Genomic DNA, 16,622 nt, shown 5'->3' with positions numbered 1-16,622 from the left:
GCTCAATAGCTGCTTATTGCAAAACTTCACATTATAAACTTTTTTGCTTAAGCTTGCAAAACGGCAAGAGAATGTTGAAGTGAAAAAAAAACAGGCATAAATTTTACGGCACATATTTCTGCATTCTGATTTGAGATTAGTGTTGGAAAACTATGCTCATAGTCAATAAGAAGTAATTTCATGCAACAATGCAAGGCATACATTTTCAGATTTATTTTCCTCTGTCTAACTCGAGTCTGTAGACAGCATAACTCATAAATTTCTATGCTCTCGAACAATTGAGAAATTTTTCCATTCTATTTCAGCATTTTTGGAATGTGTCGTAATGTTATACGGCAAGTTTCGGATAATTTATAGGATGCCTTTCATCTTAAGCATCAATCCCCATAGCTAACTCATTCCAGACGGAATTATAGAAATGAAATGAAATTTTATAAGATGACGTTTGAAGTTCAAAGTGGAATTGGATGAGAAAATGAGTTGAGATGGAAAGCAGAAGCATTAATAGCAATTTAATGTTGTGATAATGCACGTTCTTTAATCTGTTCCCACAATCATAATTAAGGTTTTGAAAAGTCATGGATAAAATTTTTGTTGAAATTTAATGTACATTTAAAGAAACATTTAATGTTCCTATATGTGTAGTTAGGGGTTATGTACTTGTTACTGCTTTAGGGACAAGGAACCAATTTGGAAATGACAGGATTCGAACCTACCAAATTTGTAGGGTTCGGCCATGAACTGGACGACCTGCATTATCCGTAGTCTTAGAAGCGCAGGCCTGCATTTCCGGCAGTCTTAGATGAGCATGTATGCAGTGTTTGGCTGTATCTTATAGCTCGTTAATGGCTGCAGACCAGCCAGTTTTGGATAAACCTTACAAATTTGAGACAATTACATCATCAAACTGCTACACTTAAGAAGCCGTAGTATTTAAAATTCCGAAAACTAGATTGATGGTGGGACTCGAACTCGATAATTCAAATTCAATACCAACTTTGGTGACCTGCATCTTGCTAGGTGAGCTATCAAGGTATGATTACTTCTATAATCTGTTACTGCATTACTTTACCTAGGTACTTAAATGCTCAAATTAATCAGTAGCATCACAGTACAGATCGGTCGCACATATCGGCCATCAAACTAATCAGTAGCCAGTAATAAAAAAAGCTATAGATGATGTCTAAGAATCTCATGAACCACAATTGATCTGCATTATCATCCAAGCAATTAAGTATATACCTCCAATCAACTCCCTATTCCTCATTTTCTCCATCCTATCTCATTTAATGCCTTCGTCATTTTGTGAACTTTATTAAAAGTCTATTCCCAAGATCGCAAAAAATTAGATGCAATAAACATTTTAACACGGATGAGTGAAAGATTAAAGAAGAAACAACAAAATACTTCTTATTCCAAAACTCATAAAAGCACCTAACCGTGACTTTTTTCTCTATTGTTTCTGTCTTCTTAGAACAGCTTTTTCGGGAATAAGAACTTTTTTGTTATTTCTTCTAATAACTAAATGACTGAATGACTATATGGGAACAAAAAAATTTTTATTGCAAATTATCCAATTTGTTTTTTCGGACAATGCACAGACAGAAGGTTAATCTCCGCTGTTCTCACTAAATTGTTCAATCATTAAATTAGATTGTTGCTTTTTAAGGCTTAACTGATCTTAAACTGAACGGCATCTGGTCGAATTAAAAGTGATTTTTGAGCACCATGGGAAGTCATAATTATATCCTTAAGATGCTTTAATGGCCAGTTGGTGCACTTAACGTACACAAAAACGGTTAATTTTTGAGTGCAATTTGTTGACAATTTACTTAATTGGCATTTACAGGAGGTATTCATAACCGAAAATCACTCATATGCATTACGTCTTTGGAATGGCATTTAAAGTAATGCATCTGGGCGATCTTGGTGATTGTTGTTGAGGTAATTGGTAGTTATGAGTAATTAATGGTCTAATTTAAGGTCACTTGCTTGTGAGGTCCATAAAAGGAGTTGTTTCATGTGTCGGTCTTGAAGTTGTCATGAGATTGCTGTTAAAGGGTTGATTTTTTGAGGTTATGTAAGCTGAGCGGTGCTATTTGACCAATCGTACACCAAAAATTGGTCAAAATCAGCAGTCGGGTCAATTTTGCGTCTTATCGTTAATACTGTGTCTTAGCAAATACATTGTGCTGCTCGGGGTAATCAAATTTGCTCAATTGGATGCCGCACCTTCGCCACGTTGACGATAATGGCCCGGGTTGCCGCTTGGTGCTGTTCTGGGTATCTATCCATCGACGTTTCGGCGCCTAGACGACTACATCGTCCTAGTTGGGCAGAATTACACCTTATAACCCCTATCACACCTCTACAGATGCCTTCCTAATAACAATCTTCTATACACGACATTCTCGACATTTTTCCAAGCTTTTAAGCTCATTGATCCCCCACTGTTTCTCATAAATTTTATCTTTTCCGCTAAACATTAAAAAAAAATATATTAAATGTATCACGGTTTCGTTCAGAACAAATTGTTTTATGGGCTAATTTTACAATTGTTTTTATGACGCGCTCTAAATGGCCTCTGGATTACATTTATGCCATTATTATGGAGAGGAAAAAGAAAAGCCGTTAGTGGAAAGTGTGATGCAGAAGAACAACAAGGAATCCCAACCGAGACATGAAAAAAATATAAAAAATTATTTAATTTGCATGAGAGATTTGTGCTGTATATGGTAATTTTGCCTATATTGTTGTTATTGTTATATCTTATTTGGCATGTGAAAATTTCAATTAAATGCATAAAGGTAGTCGGTGCATCGGATGGAGAAAATCCAAAAAATATAACCACAAAAATACAATTTAACAAGCTATGAAATCTCATGAGAGCTTGTTTGTTGGCATTTAACAATGTTGCATCATAACAATGCAGCTGAATGCAGCATAAAAAAATCTCATTTTGGATATACTCTCGGTCGACTAGATGCACATAATAATTTTAAAGCAAATAATATGAAAAAAATGTGAACTTTTCAAGGTTTTTCACTTGCCATTCTCCTAACAATTGTTAAGTACCCAGTGCATTTGACACAATGCAAATACAATAGATTGCGGTGACCGACATTATGAAAAAAATATTTCTATGTAAACAGGACGTCAGTTATGTTTTCAATAATCTCGAGAATTGCATTCTTTTGTTTGAAAAAAAGACATGAAGTGTCATTTGCAAGGAATGGAATTAAAATTTACTATTAAAATCAACTTATAAGCACTCTGTCAGTAATAATTGTTAGTTGGAGTGCAATGCGGGAGAAGTATGAAGCATTTAGATTGTGTAATGGATTTTTTTTCAATACCCGAGTGACACAAGTGTGTCAAAGTGACAAATGGCATCCATATAACCTTAAACGCTCGATGTCGGAACCTTAAACGCTCCATGTCGGAACAATAAATGCTTCATGTCGGAACCTTAAACGCTCCATGTGGGTCCTTGGTCGGAACCTTAAACGCTCCATGTCGGAACTTGGTCGGAACCTTAAACGCTCCATATCATAACCTTAAACGCTCCATGTCGGAGCCTTAAACGCTCCATATCGGAACCTTAAACGCTTCATGTCGGAACTTTAAACGCTCCATGCCGGAACCTTAAACATTCCTTGTCGGAACCTTAAACATTCCTTGTCGGAACCTTAAACATTCCTTGTCGGAACCTTAAATGTTCCATGTCAGTTCCTTAACACTCCATGTTGGAGCCTTCATCATTTGTGTCGCTCGGGATATACCAACTATTATGCTTTATATTGAGTCATGCAGCATGCAAGAAATTAAATTATGTCTGTTAATTGAAATAGGTTTTTTTGTCCATAAATTCATCCAGTCTCAATGTTCATATCTAAATCACTTAATCCACCCGTTTAACCATCCAAATGACTTCATTTCATCCATTAGATACAAAAAAATTGTTTTGTTGCTTGCCTGAAATAATCCAATTTTCATCCAGCTACACATCGACACAAAAAGCTCTTTTCTCATTCACTCGATTAATTTTAAATACAGCAAACTCATAAAGGGCATTAAGTGACATAATTTAAGCTCAATTTCATGTACAAATCAATTTTTATATCTGATTTGCCATAAGCTGATTGCGTTTCTGTGGTACGTAATTAAGCGTTATTACATTTATGACACATTCATTAAAATGAAAATTAGATAGATCTTGTTGGATGATTGTTGTGGGGGTTCTTAAGGCGGCTGTGATTCGATTGAGTAGGTATGAAGCTGTTTGATGAGAAATTATGAGAATCTTGGATGATTTATTGGTAGATTGCAAGCTTCATTGCATAATTTAGTAGGAAATTGGCATAATTGCATGATGCTAACATGATACCTTGATTGCAGCATGTGATCATGTGAGTATACTCAAGTCAGCCTCTCTCTCAGAGGCTTATTCAAGATGGGAGGTGGAGGGTCAGGTAGGTGTCAACACATCTCCGACCACACTTTTATGGAAGAAACTCTAGAATTTGTTAAGGTTTTGACGTGTCAAAAGTCCCAAAACCCCTAAAAAGGTCAAAACATCACTGGCTGGGGAATCTGCTCTGTCCAAAATCTATCAAACGTCGAATACCCCTGCCAAAGGCTCCATGCAACATCAATCATTCCCACCAAACCTCCATAAATTCCCGTTCCTCATAACCCCTAATAATCTATGCAATAATTTCGCATAAAGTCACACAATTTGCATTGAATGCCATAACAAAGCTCTCCAAACATAGAAAAATGACAATATTCTTATGGAACATAATTATTATTATGAACTACATGTGTTCAACGATCATAAAAGGAATTTCTGTAGAGCAAAAATAAAAGTTATTGCCTATTGTCTTGTTTGTCGTCATTGTCATTAGCATACGGAGTGCCATAACAGAATGATTATGACTGAAAGTTTTTGTTGTTGTTGTAGTTTTGAATGACTCGCCTGTTTTTTGCATTAAATTCTATGGATTCTAGTCTTTTATAGCTTGGTTTTCTCAGATATTAAATTAATGTATCTTTAAATTGTGTAGATTGAATGATAAAAAATTTTATTATATGCTATTAAAATGTGTGTGTACACAAGAGTTATCAATGTTTGTTACTTGTGTCTTTGTTGTGATTTATGTCAATATTCAGTTATGAATTTAGAAAGTGGTCATTAGTGATTGGAGTGGTTTGGAGTTAGAATCTCTGTTGAAATGGGATTCCTGTAATGACCTCTAAATTGTGTATCACTGGGAGTGTAGTAGTATGGGACAGAGTTGACTAGGACAGTAGTTGAGAGTCTGGACTCTAAAAGTCCAAAAAGGAGCCTCTACTATGTCATAAAAGGGTATACAAGAAATGTATAATTTATATACGGCTCTTTGTCATATAGTCGAGTAACCCCCAATAGCTCAGCGGTAGGAGCATGCAACCTAAATCGCAGGACCTGGGTTCGAGTCCCACTCGGGATCAGTTACTCAGAATTATATTTTTTTGTCAAATTAACAATCTTAGTAAGTTCTAATTCTTTAACAGAAGGTATCTTATAGATGTGTGGCTTTATATGTGTCCCAAGTTGTATCATCCAAGCTATTACCTACTTATTTCCTACTTGACTTATCGTAGGTACCTCGTGACACATTATCATATACTCTTTGCGACACTAAGCTCCATTTAACAGTCATTTAGTGACCACTGTGAGTTTTTGGTCTGTCTGTACTTCATAAGGATCCCTTCCCCTCCTTTGAGTTCTCTTCATACAACTAACCTCCAGAATAACCTCCATATCACTCCTGATCTGATTCTATCGCTCATAAAACTTGACATTGACAATGAAAGATTCCAATTCTTTTTATTACCGACGTAAATGGACATAGAAAATTACAATCAATCTAATTTATTGGACAATTATTTCTGTGGCTTATTTTGGTATTAAGCGATTGAGAAGTTTTATTGGATTTGCATAAATTTTACTCTGTGCTGAATTGATTTAGAAATTTCAATACTAAATGTGTCTGTGGAATTCATTAATGAGTCGTAGATTTATATTAGAAATTTAATAATTATCTATTAGTCACCATTCTGACTGAAAGTCAACATTTTAAATTGTTTAATAATATATTCAAAGCTGAAATTAGCATTTAACGGTATTGAACGGTCATGAGGATAGACGGTAGATTTGTAAAGTTGTTAATTGATTAGCGCTAAATGTTGATTCATCTGAAAGGTTGTTCCTAATAATTATTGATTTAGAATGAATTTGTAGATTCTGATATGGAATATAATTTGGGTGGCACTTAATTTATCGTTATGGTGATCAGGTGTCAATATTTATGGTTTATAGACAGACTAGCCCAAAACGGTTAATCGATCAAAAGTCCGGTCACATGCCGGCATGACTCGTTTTGGTGCCTAATTCGGTTTTAATCCGGCCTCAATGCTTAAAAGTCATGCCAGCCTGATGTCTGTATTTGGATCAATTAATTGACATGTGCTATTCGGAAGTTTATGCTTGTAAAAGCGAGACATATTCAATATATGAAAGTGTTTTTAATGTAAAAATAACATTTGGTTAGTCAAACATATGGTAAGATATGATGGAACTAAATAGAATCAATTCTTTGATCCACCTTAAATTTTGGTCATGTTGAGAATGGTACGAGTGATACAAATTATTATGAATGCTGAAGATAAGCAAGTAGAGACTGTAGTAGTAGATTGTACCGAGTCTGCATATGAAGGTTAGTCTGCTATTGCTAGAGTAAAGCCTTTGTTACCAAATAGTTAGACAACAGATCAGAAGTCTTTGCAACCCTCTGTGTTATAAGCAAAAAGGGTTCGATTCTCATCAGAGTCAGATCCTCTTAATTATTATAGACATATAGTATTGTCGATATTACTAGGATTTGCACTCTATATCCATCGGTAACATATTGAAATGTTGCAACCACGGTAACGAGGCTGCATTATAAGACGTGGCAAATAATTCCATCAATCAGGTTAATATTGCCTGATCGGATCACTCATCGCATAGTACTGAATATCATTAGTTCCATACTTCTCGCTAGATATTACTAAAATTAACATAATTCAAAAGCATCATAATTCAAAATGATAAAAAATTATTATTCAAATTTTCCTCATGGATTCATTTCACGATCCAATTTTCCAAAAGAAGCCAATTTTCATGCAACTTTTGTTTTATTACATTTCTCTAGCAGCAACTTACATTCATAATAAAAGTCATAATTCCAACAATTTATGCTAATCAAATAATCATAAAGAAGATGGAAAAATGAAAGAAGAAGAAAAAAATAAAAATATTAAGACAATAAAGGCATAATATCATGAATCATATCATCACATTTATCACATTCAGTAGCTTTGAACTTGGTGCTGTCGTTCAAACATGAATAATTTTCAACATTTCAACATGCATAGCTAAGACAGTTGAAAGAAGAAGAAGAAGATATTATCTAATAACACGTGATAACATGTCGGTGGGATTGTCAGCAATTCTCAAAGGCAGTGATGGGCAACCTTTTGTTTTTTGTGGTCTAACTTGGCGGGAAGCCTCAAGCGAAGTCAAACACGGCATACGGTTCATAGTATCTTCATGGCACACTAAGTTCATGTCGTTTCCATGTCACACTACTGTGACGCACCACACAGGTTGTCCACAACTATTCTATAGTTTAGGTAAGCCTAACCGAAAAGGTACATTTAATTCATGTCATTTTCATGTCACACTAGTGTGTCGCGACACACAGGTTATCATGAACTACTCTATAGTTTAAGTAAGCATAACCGAACATGCCACACTTGTTTCATGTCATTTTTATGTCACATAAATGTATCGCACCACACAGGTTGCTCACCACTGCCCCATACTTTTATTATTCTTTTATGAACATCAAGTGAATAATAATTTTTTATTGTAATGTGATTTGAATACAATAGCAATCGCATTTGCGATAATAATCAGACCGACGACATACAATGATGATGATGAGCAGCAATTTACATTAGAAAGACACTATTTTTCTCGCGTCATTCCATCCAACAAGACATTTTAAATTGTGCAATTAGTAAAATCAAGTTTCTTGGATCTAAATCCATAATAAATTTTATCCAAAACTGCAGAGCAACTCTAATTTCGCGGATTAGCTCCAATTTCATGGCTTGAGATATATATTTTTGCAGAACATGTTACTTGTTAGCAAACAAATGGGAACGAAATTTAGCTTTGTAGCTTGAAATCTTATCTTACTCGATTTAGACACATTGTTTAACATTTTTTTTCAGCATATTCACTTGTGTGAAACAAAGGAGAATTTAACAACAAAGTAAGAGATTAAATTTCTCATGCAATGCGCTTGAATTACCTAGCAGAAACAAAAAAACTGCAGTTAAAAAGCAAATCCAAAACCCATGGAATGATCCGGTTTTTTTTTATTAAATTGCATCATTCTCGTTTACATATTTTTTTGTAAGTACATGCTCGTTAATGACTTTTTAAGTGCTAATTTTTAGAGTAAAATTGGATGACTTAAGGTTCGGTTTGGGATGACTTTGATGAGGCTGTACTAGAGGAGCCTTAACTGTTACTTGATAATTTGCTTCAATTTCTGAATGTTCTAATCAATTTTGATTTATGGATTAAGTGAGCTGGATCTTAAAGCTGATTCTATTACTGACTACCGCTTGCCAAAGGCTGCTGAGTGCATTTAGCTCCATACAGCCTTCAATTCAGCCCATTTGGTATCTAATTTTACTTATTATACTTAATAAGATCATGATCAACATGCTGCTAAACAATAACAGTTAAATCCAACCCTTAGTTATGCAGTCTGACATAAGTTACTTTTACACAATCTAAGAATACAACAAACATCATTCTTTTTAAGAAATAAGCTAAACTGCATTGAGTAAGGTTCTGGAATTCTAATTAATATTTGTAACAGACCCGGAATATTGTTTTGTTAACTGAATTGAGCTTTGTAGCATGAATTACTAGTTTGTAAATAAAAGAATCTAAACAAAACAAAACTGCAGTGGCTAGACTAGTTGTTAGTTACAGGAAGTTTTATAAAAACAACTTATGCAAGAAAACGGGAGCAAGAAAAATTGGATTTTTATGAATTTTGAATTGAAAATGACTTTGATGGCAAATTAGGTTCAATTTTTAGATTATAAATCGCAACACTTAGTTATTGATAAGTATAGTAAGAAAAATATCCTTACGGTTTTGATAAATTAGATGTTTATTCTTTGAAATTCAAAATCAGACTAAAAATTCATATGAAAGGGTAAACAACTATAAAAGGGGAAAATCAACTTATTGTAGTTGCAAATATAATTTGAATATTAAACGACCGTTGATTTATTTCTTCATTCTTTGTCAATTTTTTAACTGACTTCCTTCCAAAACTTATCGAATGCTAAATTTTCCCTGGGTGGAACAGGCTGCGAATAGTCGATTAGTAGTAGAAGTACATTTGTATAAGTTCCCATGAATTGTCAATATTATAACTAGACATACGATCGACTAATCGTATCCTATTCCACACAATTCTTCCAAAACAAAGCAATCAATGACAAAAAGTTTGTCGAACCTCCACAAATACAAATGCTTCCCATTCCAAACATTCTAATGAACTCATCAAACTTCAAACTCTCCTTCTGTTTCATATTCTTCCATGCTCTTTGATATTTATTTTTTAATTTTTTTAACCAAAAAGAACTTCTTTTTTTTACAGCAACAACAAAAATTATAATTTTAAGCATAAAAACATTTAGTTTTTTCCTGCTTTTTCCCTCTCTTTTTTTATGTATTCCATTTAAGTGCGGTTTTTTGTTGTTTTTGCAACAAGATTTGGTTGTGAAGCTGCTCACATAAAACAGGTGCAACAAGAAGCATATATGCATGCATCGTCATACAATTTGAATTGGTGAAATCGTAACGGTAAATTTTGATTGTGAGTTTTTCCTCATGGCTGTCGTTGTCGCTTCTCATCGCCGCTAGGCTGATATGGAAGATTATTGTTTTGGTTAATGATAAGTTTTTTGGGGCTGTTTGGTGGTAAAGTCGATTGGTATCTTGGTATTAAGAAACCCGCAACTATGCCACAATCCCGATCAGCCCAAGGTTTGAATAGCAGCCATATGGCAGCAAATTGGTTTCCATGTGATGGCCACATGGTTGTCATGTGACAGCCACATGGTTGTCATGTCACAGCCACTTAGAAACCATGTGACAGTTACTTGGAAGCCATATGACAACCACCTGGAAGCCATGTGACAGAAACTTGGAAGCCATATGCCAGCCACTTGGATGTCATGTGACAGTCACTTTAGAGCCATCTGACAGCCACTTGGATGTCATATGACAGCAACTTGGAAGCCATGTGTCAGCGTCTTGGATGCCACTTTTTTGCCATGAACAAGTTGTGCCAATCGGGAAGTTCTTTTTTGCTTTGAATGCTCTTTGCCCTCATATTAAAGCCCTTTGTATCCTCCCTATAAATGCTAATAAACATAGCTACGCGATCGACCACCTTTTGATGTGTGTGGTTTTTGTGTCTGGTTTGATTATTATGACTGAATGAAGATATATGCGGTTACGAGGGTATCACTCGATCATTTCAGTCATAATGAAATATGAAAATTGTAATCGAAACTGTTTGCGGTCGTAATGTGATACTTTTTTTCCCGCCATTTTTTTACTCAATCTATGCTTACTTTTCATTCATTTATTTTTGTATAAACAAGTTTTTCGACACAAAATGAAGCAGCATTAAAAGAAAGTTTTTTTTTTAATTTTTTTCTCTGTTGCAGCATTTCGGGCAGAGATTTATGTCACCGCACTGCGACGCGATCTACTTAATTTTTTTTTATATTTAATTCAATATTTTTCATCTCTTCTTCACGCCGAACAGTAAAAGAATTCTTATTTTTTTTATAAATAAAGATGAGATGTGACAAAATTTTTACACAGACATACGCAGAACACACAAAGAGAACTAGTTTGATGACACATTATGTAAATTTAATTAGCATTTACATTCAAATATTTTTTTTCTGTTTTTTTTTTAGTGTCACTTGTATTTACTGTCTGTTATGTACACATCAATTTAGAATTCATTTCTCGTCGAGGTGAAAAAATGTCCATCACGTACAATTCCTCGAAATGAGACAGTAAGAATCAGAGTGTGGATGTTTCAAAAATTACTGTTAATTTTTTTCAAAAAAATTTTTGTCGTTAAAATTCAAATTTATTTTGACCGTTAATTTTACTTTTCTTCGTAACGTAAATTTTTGATTTGAAATAAGTTGAGTTCGAAATATTCGAATTTTCGACAATCTAATTTCGAAATTTTCGACAATCTAATTTCGAAATGTTCGAACTTTTCGACAATCTAATGCCAAATTCGAATTTGAGATGGCCACACTCTGGTAAGAATAAGAAAGAATAGCATTCAAAAAACAGAAAAGAAATGTTTTACATGACTTTGTAATTTGGAAGGAACTACATTTTAATTCCAACAAAAAAATTGAATAGACCCGAACCAAAAGATAAAATTCTATTCAGGCTACGGGATATGAAGAAGAAAGAAAGGAGGAATTAATTTACCAGAGGACTAATGGTGGATAATTTCTGTTTGAACAGGTTGTAAAATGGGCAGTAAGAACAAGATAGATTGGGATGTATGCCAACAATTTTCTATGAACATGTTTCTGTGTGAATGCTCATTTTTATAGATTATTTACTAACAAGATTAACTGGCCTTGAATATGGACGTTTTGAGATCAGGGGATAAGACTATTAGATACTTATGTTGACAATAAAGAGGTTGACAATGTGGAATTTGATGGGAACATTCTTTAAGATTAGTCAAGTATGTGATTTTAATTGAATTTTGGGAATATTTTGAATAACTGAGTTACCTTTGCTTTGTGTTTACAATTTGTAACTCAGCAAACTTACAATTTAGATAGTAAGTGGGCATTTAAATAGGATACACTGTGAACTGCTGAATTGGATATTCAGCGAACTACTGAATTGATTACTCAGTGAACTGATAGAATTGATTGCTCATTGAACTGTCAAATTGGGTACTAAGTAAACTATCAAACTGTTTATTAAACTACTATTCGATGAAGTGCTGAATTGATTACTCAGTAAACTATGAAATTGTTAACTGATCGGGCTGCAGAATTGACATTTCAGCTGACTGCTTACATATTTCGTTACCAACCGAACTGCTGAATTGGTAACACAGCAAACTGATTAAATAAATAAACACTGAATTGCTGAATTACTTATTCAACAAACTGCTGAACTGATTACTCAGCGACTTACTGAATTGGTGACTCAGCAAACTGCTTAATCGGATATTCACCAAAATTTATAACTGTTTCCTCAGCAGGGTTCTGATATCATTACTCAGCAATCCGCTGAATTGTGTATTCAGCAGCCTACTGAGTTGTTTACTTTACAACTTTAAATACAGAATCAAATTCCCAAATAACAAATCAATTTTCTACCGTATTCCCAACTCCATTTGATTAATATTTCAATACAGCATCAATGTATCAATCCAACAAAACTCCAAAGTCAACAGCATCTCAAAAAACTAACAAAATAGCAACAAAGCAAAAATCTTTTTGGAAACAAAAAAATTAAAAGTTAAATTCGTTCCAAACCCAATTCTGACATTGTTATTTGCCATTCAGCTCATGAATACATCTTGCATTCTTTTTCACCAAAAAACTATATAAAAAGTCTTCTTTTATTCATTTCACAAACAGTGAACTTGCCCAAACAGAACTAGAAAACAACCTGCATTGTAAAACTTATATAACATCCTTTGTCCTTTTTTATTATTGTGTGAAACTCTTCATTTTTCAAATGAAACGATTAAGGAACGGTAGGGGAAAAAGAAATGCAGAAAATAAATAAATAATAATGAGGGAATTTGGCTTCATAAATTGCTCGGTTACCTGCTATGAACATTTAAAGCAGAGTTCATCATTTTAACCTGTCATGTTTCAATCATTTCACTTAAATGCATTCATACTCTTTTTTATATTGTTTCCATCCGTGAGATAAGCTATTAATAAATCTTGTGTTTATGGTGGGGGGATATTGGAAGTGATGTGCAGTAAGGATTGGAGATTTGAGACATATACAAGGTGTGGCTGGACAAAAAAATCTCGAACTAAAAAGAAATATGCTAATGACTTATGAGTTTACTTACAAAATTGAGAACGATCGATTATATTGATTGAGTACAGTCATGTGTTCGCTCATTTAGGTGAGCCTGCTTATTGTCTGTTAGAGAGCGTTGCTTACTCCAGGCAGAATGTGGCCGTCTCAAATTCGAGTTTTTCGTCATTAAATTGTCGAAAAATTCGAACTCAACTTATTTTAAAATTAAAATTTCCGTTACGAAGAATGATAAAAGTAACAGTCAAAAAAAATTTGAAATTTATCGACAAAAATTTGTTTTTAAAAAAAATTAACGGTCGTTTTTGAGATAGTAACACTCTGACTCCAGAGTTGTCAGGACTTTGCTTCGTCCGAACTCAACATACATGTCCAAAACGCCACCTCTGCCGTGCAGTCCGAACTCAAATGGATGAACCTCCAAAATTCAGTCCTTATAGCTATATCTTCAACATTGCTACCTCCTGTATCCTCAAATGATTGCTTTACAAACTCTCCAGCACCCCAGACCCCCTCCCATCCTAGTCCATTGACATCATTAGCTACCAATCCCAATCCCAACTTAAGCAAAGAACTGCATATGACTCATCAACATGGAATGAATGAATTGCCGATGATCATTCGAATATTTTATGCACAAACGGTTGTGTATTTTAACACAACAACAAATATACTTCAAGTTTTGTTTAGGGAGAGACGGTGAGAGATATTAAGTATGAAGAAAAATGGTCACGCTTGCCTGAGCTCTGTGTGAAATTATTATTAAAATAGCCGGTGTGGCTGTCGAATGGATGGTTTTAAAATTGTCCAATATGTGAATATATATAGTCAAAAGGTATGAAAATAGTTTCTCCATCCTCACTTTTCTCTTTTTTATTATAATCTCACAGTCAATGCGGTCACGAGATATGTGAACTTTTAATTTTTATATTTTTTGTACAAAATTGGTTACAAAATGTGTCATTATTTAACATATATGTGTAATGGTACACGTACAGTTGGAGATATGTTGTATATACCATGACTATTGTTGTTATTATGCACAAAAGCATTTCTGGGTATGGCAAGCAATACAGAATTTAATTTTGAAGGTAAAGCTGGAATTTTTTTTTTTCGCTGATGATTCAAAAATCCGTGGTGGAACAGCAAGACATTAAAATAAATGTGAATTCAATGGAAATTAATTGATTTGAATTTTTTGTGGGTTCTGAATTCTTAATGTCCTTAATTTATTGGCTTTTTGAATTATTTTGGCTTCTTTTTAATAGGATTCTCACGATTGTTTGTGGTGGAATTATTTTTGGAAGGAGTTTTGTGTTGGTTATGTCTGGGTAAATGTTATTTTGGTTATTTGAAGGTCAATTGATGAAGGAATTGACGCATATCTAAGTTCTACTGAATTGTAAACAAAAAAATGACGTACGTAAAAGTCATTAACGTAAGAATGACGTACGTAAAAGTTCTTTAACGAATGAATGACGTACGTAAAAGTTGTTAACGAAGAAATTACGTACGTGAAAGCATTTAACGAAGAAATTGCGTACGTAAAAGTATTTAACGAAGAAATAACGTACGTAAAAGTTCTTTAACGAAGTAATGACGTACGTAAATATTTTTAACGAAGAAAATGACGTACGTAAAGGCTCTAAAATAAGGAATGACGTACGTAAAAGTTCTTTAACGAAGGAATGACGTACGTAAAAGTTCTTTAACGAATGAATGACGTACGCAAAATTTCTTAACGAAAGAATCAACTAAATCAAGCAATTAACGAAGTAATCATCATTACAAAACTTCTTAACAAAGGAAGTGACACACTTAATATTTCAAATACTCAAACATTTTCAAGTTCAAGCAGGCTTACGCAAAATTATTCATTATCATCAAAACCTTCTCAAACTTCACACAACGCCAACTAGTCTAAAACTGATTACGTTGCATGAAAATGTTGTCCAGTCAGTCTTTATAACAAAAAAATGTTAATTCACAAAAATCAGCACATATTATTGGACGAAGTGAGAGCACAATGACTTGACGAATAATTTCTTCGCCATGTCCAAGACAGCAAAAAATGAAATTCAGGGTCCAGTGACTTCAATTTAATGCAAGTTGTTTTCTTCTTTTATTAACCAAAATAAATTCTTTTTCTTTTTCTGTCTTATAAGTTGCGCAATGAAGTTGTTGTTGCAAATTTTACGCAGCACACTTTTTTTTTCATCCATTCGATATTCAGCTGCTGCTGTTTGTTGCCTCAATTTATCGTAAAAAACCGACTCTCGTTTTATTGTTTATTGTAAAATATATCCAAGGGAATTGAAAAAAAAGGAGGTAAGAAGCAAACAAATAAAGAAATTGAGTGTAGAGATCCGAAACACAGTACTTAAAAGCGGCCTAAGAAGAACACGAGAAACAGAAAATCCAAAATAAATTTGTTTAAGATAAACCAGTTTTTCTTCAGATCGGCCAGAGAGCAAAAAGAAAGGCCTTTAACTTCATTCGACTTCGAAGGAGAAGAAATTATGATTCATAAAAATCTTCCACAAGACCCGATGTGGATGGGAAAGAGAGATGAAGAATCACAGCACACGGGGCGAATTGAAGAAGGAATCTTTATGAAATGGGGATATAATAAAATTCTTTTTTTTATATCTCGAAACAGACGAAGAAGAGGAGAACAAGAATGAGAAGAAAAAAAGATCGTTACCTGTTGGATCAGCGTGTTAAGATTTTTGATTCCTGTATCTTTGTGTATGTTAAAAACTTTATTATTATTTCTTTTATTCTGTCACTAATCAGCACTGATTAACCTTGAAAATAACTCTTTTTTTTTTCACTAAACACTTCTTATTCCTTTACTGTATTCACTTTAGACACATTAAATAATGATCATCATTGATGTCGTCATCAAAATAATTTGGTCACTTCTCCTTTCCACAAAAACTCTCTCTTTCTCTCTCTCTTTTCTATTTTCTTACAAGAATATCACACAATTCACTCTTTATAATCACCCTGTCAGCCTTAAGTAAGCATCCGTGATTTTTAATTCTAACAATTTTTTTTTTTGTTGACTTTTTAACTCATTACACATGCTTGCGATCAGCACATAAACACTATCAGAATATTATTTTCACAACTAAAATATCGGAAAAAAATGGTTTTTTTAATGACTTAAAAAATATTTTTTTTACACAAGAGAAATAAAGTAAAAATAAAATAACAACCGAAACGCGTCTGATCGATACAAACTCGAAAAAGCGAATGAGAATGTAAAGTGAAACTGAAAATTGCTGAGATCGCCAACTACCTGTTGCATTCTCTTTAGTCTGGTTGGGTTTTCTCTCGACAAAATTATTGTTGGAATGAATTTTGATGG

At 33.7% G+C, this 16,622-nt stretch overlaps 1 protein-coding gene across 1 annotated transcript in view; it reads right to left on the bottom strand.

Moving 5' to 3' along the window:
• The window catches only part of kmr (kramer), a 157,408-nt gene extending 140,922 nt beyond the window's left edge, over window positions 1-16,486 (bottom strand). Inside the window, exon 1 of the mRNA XM_070650910.1 lies at window positions 15,954-16,486. The gene's annotated coding sequence lies outside the window, so the exon portion shown is untranslated. The remainder of the gene's footprint in view (window positions 1-15,953) is intronic.
• Between the last annotated feature and the right edge of the window lie 136 nt (window positions 16,487-16,622).

Source organism: Chironomus tepperi, unplaced genomic scaffold (genome assembly GCF_022539635.2).
Source record: "Chironomus tepperi strain 1889 unplaced genomic scaffold, CSIRO-AGI_Ctep_v1 contig_450, whole genome shotgun sequence".
NCBI classification, from domain to species: domain Eukaryota; kingdom Metazoa; phylum Arthropoda; class Insecta; order Diptera; family Chironomidae; genus Chironomus; species Chironomus tepperi.
Note: the sequence above shows the minus strand (reverse complement) of the source record. Positions and strands in the feature narration are given on the sequence as shown.